The sequence below is a fragment of the Hemibagrus wyckioides genome, linkage group LG12 (genome assembly GCF_019097595.1).
Source record: "Hemibagrus wyckioides isolate EC202008001 linkage group LG12, SWU_Hwy_1.0, whole genome shotgun sequence".
Lineage (NCBI taxonomy): Eukaryota > Metazoa > Chordata > Actinopteri > Siluriformes > Bagridae > Hemibagrus > Hemibagrus wyckioides.
The window spans coordinates 16,314,363-16,333,549 of NC_080721.1; the positions used below are offsets into that span (position 1 = coordinate 16,314,363).

The 19,187-nt window shown below is 44.8% G+C and overlaps 1 protein-coding gene across 3 annotated transcripts in view; it reads left to right on the forward strand.

Annotated features, from left to right (window-relative positions):
• The window catches only part of kcnj4 (potassium inwardly rectifying channel subfamily J member 4), a 31,091-nt gene continuing 11,904 nt past the window's right edge, over window positions 1-19,187 (forward strand). For 2 of the 3 annotated variants that reach the window (XR_009206216.1, XM_058404720.1), the window contains exon 1: window positions 8-331. The gene's annotated coding sequence lies outside the window, so the exon portion shown is untranslated. Of the gene's footprint in view, window positions 332-19,187 lie in introns of all 3 variants that reach the window. The other variant, XM_058404722.1, reaches the window with a different exon arrangement.

Here is a 19,187-nt window from a genome sequence, read left to right on the forward strand (position 1 = left end):
TGTGAGAGAGAGAGAGAGAAAGAGAGAGAGAGAGAGAGTGTGTGTGTGTGTATGTGTGAGAGAGAGAGAGAGAGAGAGAGAGAGAGAGTGTGTGTGTGTGTGTGTGTGTGTGTGTGTGGAGATTACCAGCGTACAGAATTCACTTCAGAGACTAACGGATTACTGAGAAAGCAACAAATGAGTATATTCTACAATAAGGGACTCTTCAGCATGTTGGTCAGTGGTCAGTGGTCAGTGGTCAGTGGGATTTAAACTGGATTTATGGTTCTGAAGAGTGAAAGAAACCTTTCATTTCATCTGAAAGTGGAGAAGAATCTCTAACGCTCCTCAGGTCAGTGTTTTTACTTGGTCCTACATGCTGATGTCAAGTTCTCTGACAGAGCTCTTCTGTAGACCGTGCTGTAGGTTATTACACGCAATTCTTCATTAGACACTAATGTTTGTTTTGACATGTTCTTAAACAAAGACGGTTACACAAAACTCTGATACACACTAACAAACACTAACACACACTGATACACACTGATACACACTGACACACACTGATACACACTGATACACACTGATACACACAAACACACACTAATACACACTAACACACACTGATACACACATACACACTGACACACACTGATACATACTGACACACTGACACACACTGATACACACTGATACACATTGATACACACTGACACACTGACACACACTGACACACACTGATACACACTGACACACACTGACACACACTGATACACACTGACACACACTGACACACACTGACACACACTGACACACACTGATACACACTGATACACACTGACACACACTAACACACACTGATACACACAAACACACACTGATACACACTGACACACACTGATACACACTGACACACACTAACACACACTAACACACACTGACACACACTAACACACACTGACACACACTGATACACATTGAGACACACTGACACACACTAACACACACTGACACACACTGATACACATTGATACACACTAACACACACTGACACACACTGACACACACTGATACACATTGAGACACACTGATACACACTGACACACACTGACACACACTGATACACATTGAGACACACTGATACACACTGACACACACTGACACACACTGATACACACTGACACACACTGATACACACTGACACACACTGATACACATTGAGACACACTGATACACACTGACACACACTGACACACACTGACACACACTGATACACACTGACACACACTGACACACACTGACACACACTGATACACATTGAGACACACTGACACACACTAACACACACTGACACACAATGATACACATTGAGACACACTAACACACACTGACACACACTGACACACACTGATACACATTGAGACACACTGATACACACTGACACACACTGATACACATTGAGACACACTGACACACACTGACACACACTGACACACACTGATACACATTGAGACACACTGATACACACTGACACACTGATACACATTGAGACACACTGATACACACTGATACACACTGACACACACTGACACACACTGATACACATTGAGACACACTGATACACACTGACACACACTGATACACATTGAGACACACTGATACACACTGACACACACTGACACACACTGACACACACTGATACACACTGACACACACTGACACACACTGACACACACTGATACACATTGAGACACACTGACACACACTAACACACACTGACACACAATGATACACATTGAGACACACTAACACACACTGACACACACTGACACACACTGATACACATTGAGACACACTGATACACACTGACACACACTGATACACATTGAGACACACTGACACACACTGACACACACTGACACACACTGACACACATTGAGACACACTGATACACACTGACACACACTGACACACACTGACACACACTGATACACACTGACACACACTGACACAAACTGACACACACTGATACACATTGAGACACACTGATACACACTGACACACACTGACACACACTGATACACACTGACACACACTGACACACTGATACACACTGACACACACTAACACACACTGATACACACTGACACACACTGACACACTAATACACACTGACACACACTGATACACACTGACACTCACTGACACACTGACACACTGACACACACTAACACACACTGACACACACTGACACACACTGATACACACTGACACACACTGACACACACTGACACACACTGAAACACATTGAGACACACTGACACACACTGACACACACTGACACACACTGATAAACACTGACACACACTGACACACACTAACACACTGACACACACTGACACACACTGACACACACTAACACACACTGACACACACTAACACACACTGACACACACTGACACACACTGATACACACTGACACACACTGATACACACTGATACACACTGACACACACTGACACACACTGATACACACTGACACACACTAACACACACTGATACACTCTGACACACACTGATACACACTGACTCACACTGACACACACTGACACACACTAACACACACTGATACACACTGACACACACTGATACACACTGACACACACTAACACACACTGATACACATTGAGACACACTGACACACACTGACACACTGATACACATTGATACACACTAACACACACTGACACACTGATACACACTGACACACACTGACACACACTGACACACACTGACACACACTGATACACACTGACACACTAACACACACTGACACACACTGACACACACACTGTTATACACTGAAACACACTGACACACACTGATACACACTGACACACACTGACACACACTGACACACACTGACACACACACTGTTATACACTGAAACACACTGACACACACTGACACACACTAACACACACTGATATACACTGACACTCACTGATACACACTGACACACACTGACACACACTAACACACACTGATACACACTGACACACACTGACACACACTGACACACACACTGACACACACTGATACACACTGATAAAACTGACACTCACTGATACACACTGACACACACTGACACACACTAACACACACTGATACACACTGACACACACTGACACACACTGACACACACTGATACACATTGAGACACACTGATACACACTGACACACACTGACACACACTGATACACACTGATACACACTGACACACACTGACACACACTGATACACACTGACACACACTGATACACACTGACACACACTGATACACACTGACACACACTGATACACACTGATACACACTAACACTCACTGACACACTGACACACTGATACACACTAACACACACTAACACACACTGACACACACTGACACACACTGATACACACTGACACACACTGATACACATTGAGACACACTGATACACACTGACACACACTGACACACACTGACACACACTGATACACATTGAGACACACTGACACACACTAACACACACTGACATACACTGACACACACTGACACACACTAACACACACTGACACACACTGATACACATTGAGACACACTGACACACACTAACACACACTGACACACATTGATACACATTGATACACACTAACACACACTGACACACTGATACACACTGACACACACTGACACACTGATACACACTGACACACACTAACACACACTGACACACACTGACACACACTGATACACATTGAGACACACTGATACACACTGACACACACTGATACACATTGAGACACACTGATACACACTGACACACACTGACACACACTGATACACACTGACACACACTGACACACTGATACACACTGACACACACTAACACACACTGACACACACTGACACACACTAACACACACTGATACACACTGACACACACTGACACACACTGATACACACTGACACACACTGACACACACTGAGACACACTGATACACACTGACACACACTGACACACACTGATACACACTGACACACACTGATACACACTGATACACACTGACACACACTGATACACACTGACACACACTGACACACACTGACACACACTAACACACACTGATACACACTGACACACACTGATACACACTGACACACACTAACACACACTGATACACATTGAGACACACTGACACACACTGACACACACTGATACACATTGATACACACTGACACACACTGACACACACTGATACACACTGACACACACTGACACACACTGACACACACTAACACACACTGACACACACACTGTTATACACTGAAACACACTGACACACACTGACACACACTAACACACACTGATATACACTGACACACACTGATACACACTGACACACACTGACACACACTGACACTCACTGATACACACTGACACACACTGACACACACTAACACACACTGATACACACTGACACACACTGACACACACACTGACACACACTGATACACACTGATAAAACTGACACTCACTGATACACACTGACACACACTGACACACACTAACACACACTGATACACACTGACACACACTGACACACACTGACACACACTGATACACATTGAGACACACTGACACACACTGACACACACTGACACACACTGATACACACTGATACACACTGACACACACTGACACACACTGATACACACTGACACACACTAACACACACTGATACACACTGACACACACTGATACACACTGACACACACTGATACACACTGATACACACTAACACTCACTGACACACTGACACACTGATACACACTAACACACACTAACACACACTGATACACACTGACACACACTGACACACACTGATACACACTGACACACACTAACACACACTGATACACACTGACACACACTGACACACACTGACACACACTGATACACACTGATACACACTAACACTCACTGACACACTGACACACTGATACACACTAACACACACTAAAACACACTAACACACACTGACACACACTGACACACACTGATACACATTGAGACACACTGATACACACTGATACACATTGAGACACACTGATACACACTGACACACACTGATACACATTGAGACACACTGATACACACTGACACACACTAACACACACTGACACACACTGACACACACTGACACACACTAACACACACTGACACACACTGATACACATTGAGACACACTGACACACACTAACACACACTGACACACATTGATACAAATTGATACACACTAACACACACTGACACACTGATACACACTGACACACACTAACACACACTGACACACACTGACACACACTGATACACATTGAGACACACTGATACACACTGACACACACTGATACACATTGAGACACACTGATACACACTGACACACACTGACACACACTGATACACACTGACACACACTGACACACACTGAGACACACTGATACACACTGACACACACTGATACACACTGACACACACTGACACACACTGACACACACTGACACACACTGATACACACTGACACACACTGATACACATTGAGACACACTGATACACACTGACACACACTGACACACACTGATACACACTGACACACACTGATACACACTGACACACACTGATACACATTGAGACACACTGATACACACTGACATACACTGATACACACTGATACACACTGACACACACTGACACACACTGAGACACACTGAGACACACTGATACACATTGATACACACTAACACACACTGACACACTGATACACACTGACACACTGATACACACTGACACACACTAACACACACTGACACACACTGACACACACTGATACACATTGAGACACACTGATACACACTGACACACACTGACACACACTGATACACACTGACACACACTGACACACTGATACACACTGACACACACTAACACACACTGACACACACTGACACACACTAACACACACTGATACACACTGACACACACTGACACACACTGATACACACTGACACACACTGACACACACTGAGACACACTGATACACACTGACACACACTGACACACACTGATACACACTGACACACACTAACACACACTGATACACACTGACACACACTGATACACACTGACACACACTGACACACACTGACACACACTAACACACACTGATACACACTGACACACACTGATACACACTGACACACACTAACACACACTGATACACATTGAGACACACTGACACACACTGACACACACTGATACACATTGATACACACTAACACACACTGACACACTGATACACACTGACACACACTAACACACACTGACACACACTGACACACACTGATACACATTGAGACACACTGATACACACTGACACACACTAACACACACTGACACACACTGACACACACTGACACACACTGATACACATTGAGACACACTGATACACACTGACACACACTAACACACACTGACACACACTGATACACACTGACACACACTAACACACACTGATATACACTGACACACACTGATATACACTGACACACACTGACACACACTGATACACACTGACACACACTGACACACACTGACACACACTAACACACACTGACAAACACTGTTATACACTGAAACACACTGACACACACTGACACACAGTAACACACACTGATATACACTGACACACACTGATACACACTGACACACACTGACACACACTGACACTCACTGATACACACTGACACACACTGACACACACTAACACACACTGATACACACTGACACACACTGACACACACTGACACACACACTGACACACACTGATACACACTGATAAAACTGACACTCACTGATACACACTGACACACACTGACACACACTAACACACACTGATACACACTGACACACACTGACACACACTGACACACACTGATACACATTGAGACACACTGATACACACTGACACACACTGACACACACTGATACACACTGATACACACTGACACACACTGACACACACTGATACACACTGACACACACTAACACACACTGATACACACTGACACACACTGATACACACTGACACACACTGATACACACTGATACACACTAACACTCACTGACACACTGACACACTGATACACACTAACACACACTAAAACACACTAACACACACTGACACACACTGACACACACTGATACACACTGACACACACTGATACACATTGAGACACACTGATACACACTGACACACACTGACACACACTGATACACATTGAGACACACTGATACACACTGACACACACTAACACACACTGACACACACTGACACACACTGACACACACTAACACACACTGACACACACTGATACACATTGAGACACACTGACACACACTAACACACACTGACACACATTGATACACATTGATACACACTAACACACACTGACACACTGATACACACTGACACACACTAACACACACTGACACACACTGACACACACTGATACACATTGAGACACACTGATACACACTGACACACACTGATACACATTGAGACACACTGATACACACTGACACACACTGACACACACTGATACACACTGACACACACTGACACACACTGAGACACACTGATACACACTGACACACACTGACACACACTGATACACACTGATACACACTGACACACACTGACACACACTGATACACACTGACACACACTGATACACATTGAGACACACTGATACACACTGACACACACTGACACACACTGATACACACTGACACACACTGATACACACTGACACACACTGATACACATTGAGACACACTGATACACACTGACATACACTGATACACACTGACACACACTGACACACACTGAGACACACTGAGACACACTGACACACACTGACACACACTGACACACATTGAGACACACTGATACACACTGACACACACTGACACACACTGATACACATTGAGACACACTGATACACACTGACACACACTGATACACACTGAGACACACTGATACACACTGACACACACTGACACACACTGACACACACTGACACACACTGATACACACTGACACACACTAACACACACTGACACACACTGACACACACTGATACACACTGACACACACTGATACACACTGACACACACTGATACACACTGAGACACACTGACACACACTGACACACACTAACACACTCTGACACACACTGATACACATTGATACACACTAACACACACTGACACACTGATACACACTGACACACACTGACACACACTGATACACATTGAGACACACTGATACACACTGACACACACTGACACACACTGATACACACTGATACACACTGACACACACTGATACACACTGACACACACTAACACACACTGATACACACTGACACACACTGATACACACTGACACACACTGATACACACTGACACACACTAACACACACTGATACACACTGACACACACTGATACACACTAACACTCACTGACACACTGACACACTGATACACACTAACACTCACTGACACACTGACACACTGATACACACTAACACACACTAACACACACTGACACACACTGACACACACTGATACACACTGACACACTGACACACATTGAGACACACTGACACACACTAACACACACTGACACACACTAACACACACTGACACACATTGATACACATTGATACACACTAACACACACTGACACACTGATACACACTGACACACACTAACACACACTGACACACACTGACACACACTGATACACATTGAGACACACTGATACACACTGACACACACTGATACACATTGAGACACACTGATACACACTGACACACACTGACACACACTGATACACACTGACACACACTGACACACACTGAGACACACTGATACACACTGACACACTGACACACATTGAGACACACTGACACACACTAACACACACTGACACACACTAACACACACTGATAAACACTGACACACACTGACACACTAACACACACTGACACACACTGACACACACTAACACACACTGACACACACTAACACACACTGACACACACTGATACACACTGACACACACTGATACACACTGATACACACTGACACACACTGATACACACTGACACACACTGATACACACTGACACACTAACACACACTGATACACACTGACACACACTGACACACTGATACACACTGACACACACTGACACACACACTGATACACACTAACACACACTGACACACTGACACACAGTGACACACACTGACACACACACTGACACACACTGACACACACTGACACACATTAACACACACTGATACACACTGACACACACTGACACACACTGGCACACACTAACACACACTGATACACACTGACACACACTAACACACACTGACATACACTGATACACACTGACACACACTGACACACACACTGACACACACACTGACACACACTGACACACACTGATACACACTGACACACACACTGACACACACTGACACACACTGATACACACTGACACACACTGATACACACTGACACAAACACTGACACACACTGACACACACTGACTCACACTGACACACTGACACTCACTGACACACACACTGACACACACTGATACACACTGACACACACTGATACACACTGATACACACTGACACTCACTGACACACACTATCACAGACTGACACACTGACACACACTGACACACATCGAGACACACTGACACACATCGAGACACACTGACACACAATAACACACACTGACACACACTGTCACACACTGATACACATTGACACACACTGATACACACTGACACACACTGATACACACTACCACACACTGACACACACTGACACACACTAACACACACTGATACACACTGACACACACTGACACACACTGATACACATTGAGACACACTGACACACACTGATACACACTGACACACACTGACACACACTGACACACTAACACACACTGACACACACTGATACACATTGAGACACACTGACACACACTGATACACACTGACACATACTGACACACACTGACACACACTAACACACACTGACACACACTGATACACACTGATACACACTGACACACACTAACACACACTGATACACACTGATACACACTGACACACACTAACACACACTGATACACACTGACACACACTGATACACACTGACACACACACTGACACACACTGACACACACTGACACACACTGATACACACTGACACACACTAACACACACTGATACACACTGACACACACTGATACACACTGACACACACTGATACAGACTGATACACACTAACACTCACTGACACACTGAGACACTGATACACACTAACACACACTGACACACACTGACACACACACTGACACACACTGACACACACTGATACACACTGACACACACTGATACACACTGACACAAACACTGACACACACTGACACACACTGACTCACACTGACACACTGACACTCACTGACACACACACTGACACACACTGATACACACTGACACACACTGATACACACTGATACACACTGACACTCACTGACACACACTATCACAGACTGATACACACTGACACACACTGATACACATCGAGACACACTGACACACACTAACACACACTGACACACACTGTCACACACTGATACACATTGACACACACTGATACACACTGACACACACTGATACACCCTACCACACACTGACACACACTGACACACACTAACACACACTGATACACACTGACACACACTGACACACACTGATACACATTGAGACACACTGATACACACTGACACACACTGATACAGACTGATACACACTAACACTCACTGACACACTGAGACACTGATACACACTAACACACACTGACACACACTGACACACACTGATACACACTGACACACACTGATACACATTGAGACACACTGACACACACTAACACACACTGACACACACTAACACACACTGATAAACACTGACACACACTGACACACACTAACACACACTGATACACACTGACACACACTGACACACACTGACACACACACTGACACACACTGATACACACTGATAAAACTGACACTCACTGATACACACTGACACACACTGACACACACTAACACACACTGACACACACTGACACACACTGACACACACTGACACACACTGATACACACTGACACACACTGATACACACTGATAAAACTGACACTCACTGATACACACTGACACACACTGACACACACTAACACACACTGATACACACTGACACACACTGACACACACTGACACACACTGACACACACTGATACACATTGAGACACACTGATACACACTGACACACACTGATACAGACTGATACACACTAACACTCACTGACACACTGAGACACTGATACACACTAACACACACTGACACACACTGACACACACTGATACACACTGACACACACTGATACACATTGAGACACACTGACACACACTAACACACACTGACACACACTAACACACACTGATAAACACTGACACACACTGACACACACTAACACACACTGACACACACTGACACACACACTGACACACACTGACACACCCTGATACACACTGACACACACTGATACACACTGATACACACTGACACACACTGACACACACTGATACACACTGACACACACTAACACACACTGATACACACTGACACACACTGACACACACTGATACACACTGACACACACTGACACACACACTGATACACACTAACACACACTGACACACTGACACACACTGACACACACTGACACACACACTGACACACACTGACACACATTAACACACACTGATACACACTGACACACACTCACACACACTGGCACACACTAACACACACTGATACACACTGACACACACTAACACACACTGACATACACTGACACACACTGACACACACACTGACACACACTGACACACACTGATACACACTGACACACACTGATACACACTGACACACACACTGACACACACTGACACACACTGATACACACTGACTCACACTGACACACTGATACACACTGACACACACACTGACACACACTGATACACACTGACACACACTGATACACACTGACACACACACTGACACACACTGATACACACTGACACACTGATACACACTGACACACACACTGACACACACTGATACACACTGACACACACTGATACACACTGACACAAACACTGACACACACTGACTCACACTGACACACTGACACTCACTGACACACACACTGACACACACTGATACACACTGACACACACTGATACACACTTATACACACTAACACACACTGACACACACTGATACACATTGAGACACACTGATACACACTGACACACACTGACACACACTGACACACACTGATACACATTGAGACACACTGATACACACTGACACACACTGACACACACTGATACACACTGATACACACTGACACACACTGATACACACTGACACACACTGACACACACTGACACACACTGATACACACTGACACACTGATATACACTAACACTCACTGACACACTGACACACTGATACACACTAACACACACTGACACACACTGACACACACTGATACACATTGAGACACACTGACACACACTAACACACACTGACACACACTGACACACACTAACACACACTGATACACACTGATACACACTAACACACACTGACACACACTGATACACACTGACACACACTGATACACATTGAGACACACTGATACACACTGACACACACTGACACACACTGATACACACTGACACACACTGATACACATTGAGACACACTGATACACACTGACACACACTAACACACACTGACACACACTGATACACACTGACACACACTGACACACACTAACACACTGACACACACTGATACACACTGATACACACTGATACACACTGACACACACACTGATACACACTAACACACACTGATACACACTGACACACACTAACACACCCTGATACACACTAACACACTGATACACACTGACACACACTGACACACACTGACACACACACTGACACACACACTGACACACACTGACACACATTAACACACACTGATACACACTGACACACACTGACACACACTGACACACACTGATACACACTGATACACACTGACACACACTAACACACACTGACATACACTGATACACACTGACACACACTGACACACACTGATACACACTGACACACACACTGACACACAGACACACACTGATACACACTGACACACACACTGACACACACTGACACACACTGATACACACTGACTCACACTGACACACTGATACACACTGACACACACACTGATACACACTGATACACACTGACACACACTGACACACTGATACACACTGACACACACACTGACACACACTGACACACACTGATACACACTGACACACACACTAACACACACTGACACACACTGATACACACTGACACACACACTGACACACACTGATACACACTGACACACACACTGACACACACTGACACACACTGATACACACTGACACACACACTGACACACTGACACACACTGATACACACTGACACACACTGACACACTGATACACACTGACACACACTGATACACATTGAGACACACTGATACACACTGACACACACTGACACACACTGATACACACTGATACACACTGATACACACTGACTCACACTGACACACTGATACACACTGACACACACTGATACACACTGACACACACTGACACACTGACACACACTGATACACACTGACTCACACTGACACACTGATACACACTGACACACACTGATACACACTGACACACACTGACACACTGATACACACTGACACACACACTGACACACACTGACACACACTGATACACACTGACACACACACTAACACACACTGACACACACACTGACACACACACTGACACACACTGATACACACTGACTCACACTGACACACACTGATACACACTGACACACACACTGACACACACACTGACACACACTGATACACACTGACACACACTGATACACACTGACACACACTGATACACACTGACACACACTAACACACACTGACACACACTGATACACACTGACTCACACTGACACACACTGACACACACACTGACACACTGATACACACTGACACACACTGATACACACTGACACACACTAACACTCACTGACACACACTAACACACACTGACACACACTGATACACACTAACACACACAGACACACACTGACACACACTGACACACACTGATACACACTAACACACACAGACACACACTGACACACACTGACACACACTGATACACACTGACACACACTAACACTCACTGACACACACTAACACACACTGACACACACTGATACACACTAACACACACTGACACACACTGACACACACTGATACACACTAACACACACAGACACACACTGACACACACTGATACACACTAACACACACTGACACACACTGACACACACTGATACACACTAACACACACAGACACACACTGACACACACTGATACACACTAACACTCACTGACACACACTAACACACACTGACACACACTGATACACACTGATACACACTAACACACACTGACACACACTGACACACACTGATACACACTGACACACACTGACACACACTGACACACACTGATACACACTAACACACACAGACACACAGTGACACACACTGATACACACTAACACACACAGACACACACTGACACACACTGATACACACTAACACACACTGACACACACTGACACACACTGATACACACTGACACACACTGACACACACTGACACACTGATACACACTAACACACACTGACACACACTGACACACACTGATACACACTGACACACACTGATACACACTGACACACACTGACACACACTGATACACACTAACACACACTGACACACACTGACACACACTGATACACACTGACACACACTGACACACACTGATACACACTGACACACACTGATACACTGATACACACTGACACACACTGATACACACTGACACACACTGATACACACTGACACACACTGACACACACTGACACACACTGACACACACTGATACACACTGATACACACTGACACACACTGACACACACTGACACACACTGATACACACTGACACACACTGACACACACTGACACACACTGATACACACTGACACACACTGACACACACTGACACACACTGATACACACTGACACACACTGACACACACTGATACACACTAACACACACTGACACACACTGACACACACTGACACACTTTCAACATCTCGTCAGTTTCCTCCGTCTCCTGGAGACTGAAGCTTCTGGAATGTGGACAGGTTACATCTGATTATGGTTTTATCTGATGGGATGATGTGCTGTAACCTGGCCTTGGGCTTGTAGAAAGAGAGCACAGAACCGCTGGAGAACCTTTAGAACCTGGCCCTTAACCTTCATGTAACTTCTTGGAGATCCTCTCCTTCTCCACTGTCTCTTCTGTTCCTTCACCTTGCCCTGTCTCTCATGGGAATATAATAGGAAATTATGTGAAATGCATCAGAGATACATCAGTTATTTACAAAGGGTTAAACATCTGCTGAAGGTCTGGACACACACACACACACACACACACAGTTATCCAAACAGTCTTCTGTGAACTGATTGAAGCTGTTGGAGCTCCAGCAGGACACCAGGTGTTCAGTGTTACTCTTCCAGTCAGTTTTTTGGAGAGGAGCATGATGAGGTGAGAACACACAGCCCTGAGGTACACCAGAGTGTCACTGATCCTCCTACCAAGAGGTCACATAGCAGATAGGTGTAGAGCCACGGTGACCACATCATTCACGGCAGGCTGCTTGCTTTGGTCAGAAATGGCTCTGAGAACTCAAGACAAGTCTTTGAAGGACATCATGACCACTAAGTTCAGACCATTGGCTCAGAAATTAGGACGGAGATAACAGATTCCTTGGGTTGTGGTTGAAGTTCAGAAGAAGCCAGGAGTGATGTAAAGCTCCAATAATCAGGTGAAGATCTCTCTGAGTGGTCAGCCAGCACCATGCTTCAGTAATGGAGGTTGTTGACAGAGGGAAGGAGAACCAGGAGCTCAGCAGTTCCAGGACAAGTTCCTGCTGTTTGTTTCCACTGCTTTGAATTGGATTTGATGTTGTGTCCAGTGTCCACTGGTGTCCAGTGTCACTGTTTTGCCAAAAGATTTTTTATATTCGGGAACAAACATTGGCAGCACAGATGGTTTCTGTGCCGGTCAGATGCAGGTTCGATTGTAGCTGATGGTTTGTAGCAGGAATTATAAAAGGAACTATAGTTTAGGATGGTGATTAATCCTGTGGAGGTGTGAGTAAATCTCCTGAGTTCCTGAAACAGATCATGGTTCTTTCCTACAGTGGAAACTTTCCCTGAGTCTGGATCAGGAGCTGGACTTTCCTATTTTTCTGTCATTCTGAAAAGTATGTTGTGTTCCAGTGAGTGAGTGGGCTGGAACAGAGGAGAGAGCAAGAGAGAGAGAGAGAGAGAGAGAGAGAGAGAGAGAGAGAGAGAGACAGAGAGACAGAGAGAGAGACAGAGAGAGAGACAGAAGGCTAGACAGAGAGAACACTCAGTATAGATTTATTAAATAATTAGACCCTAAATGAGGCAGAGCGATCCTGTTTATTGGAAGCAGAGAGTTTATTCTGAACACTTCACTAAGAGGAACATGGAAATTTTTAAAGTAAAATTGTTGTTAGACTTTAACAGATCATTTCTGGATGTGATCCTGGTGTGTTTCCTCAGCTGTAACATGATTAGACCTGTGTGGAGATGTGGAGGTGTTTCTGGTTCTTTCCAGATTAAAGTTGGGTCTCTGTGCAGCAGCTCTGCAGCCCTCATTCCTTCTCCAGTCTGTACTCGTCCACTTTAAGGAGGCTTCATCCCCGTTTCTCTACTCTACATCTCCTGCTCAATGCCCTGAGATCAGTCCATAGCTGGACTCTCTAATCAATGTGTTACTGAGGATACTGGGGGATACTGGGGGATACTGGGGGATACTGGAGGATACTGAAGGATACTGGGGGATACTGGAGGATACTGAAGGATACTGAGAAATACTGGGGGATACTGGAGGATACTGAAGGATACTGAGAAATACTGGGGGATACTGGAGGATACTGGGGGATACTGGGGGATACTGGGGGATACTGGAGGATACTGGGGGATACTGGGGGATACTGGGGGATACTGGGGGATACTGGAGGATACTGGAGGATACTGAAGGATACTGGAGGATACTGGGGGATACTGGAGGATACTGAAGGATACTGAGAAATACTGGGGGATACTGGAGAATACTGGAGGATACTGAGAAATACTGGGGGATACTGGAGGATACTGAAGGATACTGGAGGATACTGGGGGATACTGGAGGATACTGAAGGATACTGAGAAATACTGGGGGATACTGGAGGATACTGGGGGATACTGGGGGATACTGGGGGATACTGGAGGATACTGGGGGATACTGGGGGATACTGGGGGATACTGGAGGATACTGGGGGATACTGGAGGATACTGGAGGATACTGAAGGATACTGGAGGATACTGGGGGATACTGGAGGATACTGAAGGATACTGAGAAATACTGGGGGATACTGGAGAATACTGGAGGATAATGAGAAATACTGGGGGATACTGGAGGATACTGGAGGATACTGGGGGATACTGGGGGATACTGGAGGATACTGAAGGATACTGAGAAATACTGGGGGATACTGGAGAATACTGGAGGATACTGAGAAATACTGGGGGATACTGGAGGATACTGGAGGATACTGAGAAATACTGGGGGATACTGGAGGATACTGGAGGATACTGAGAAATACTGGAGGATACTGGGGGATACTGGAGGATACTGAGAAATACTGGGGGATACTGGGGGATACTGGAGGATACTGAGAAATACTGGGGGATACTGGAGGATACACTAATCCTCACATCAGCTCTGGATGATGTCACACTGTCTGTGATTTCATTCAGGACTGTGGACGTGTTCTCAAAATCATTCTAGTCTGCAGAAACGGGGACTGAGAGAGAGAGAGAGAGAAAGAGAGAAAGAGAGATGTCAGTCCTAATTATCTTTAGGCTGTGTTCACTCCCCCTCTGTGCTTTAACAGGTCGAGCGGTCGATCAGAAACTCCAGTGCAAGGTCACATTAGAGTAGCAGGGCAGTGAGTGGACATTTCCATGTGAAACAGTAATGGCTGTGTCTCAATCAACTCTTCACACACTCTTACTGACAGTTCTGACCACGTGTTAACCATTCAGTGACACCACTGAGACTTCAGCTTTTTATTCACATGAGAGATTTATATTTATATATTTCCTCTTATTGAGAAAGTTGAGTGTTTTATATATATATATATATATGTGTGTGTGTGTGTGTGTGTGTGTGTGTATTGAGCAGGTTGAGTGTTATGTGTGTGTGTGTGTGTATTGAGCAGGTTGAGTGTTGTGTGTGTGTGTATTGAGAAGGTTGAGATCTTTCCTTCAGTTGATACACACATCTTACGTCTCAGAGACTGCAATCCCATAATTCAGTTCAGATGTGAGCTCCATGACCACCATGATGGGATACATGTACAAACCTAAATGAAAAAAAGACTTTCATGCATCCTAATCTTGTTCATCACACACACACACACACACACACACACACACAGGGTCAGGGTTTGACCTGTCTTAGTGCTGTGTATGATATAATAATTACAAGATGGAGATTAGGAGACACTTTAATCTGTCATTGTGGTTTAAGATGGAAACTCAGCAGATTAATGCTCCACTCAGGGATTAGATTTAAACATCATCACCACAGATCATTAAACTACACACAGATTCTCAACTGTTATGAAG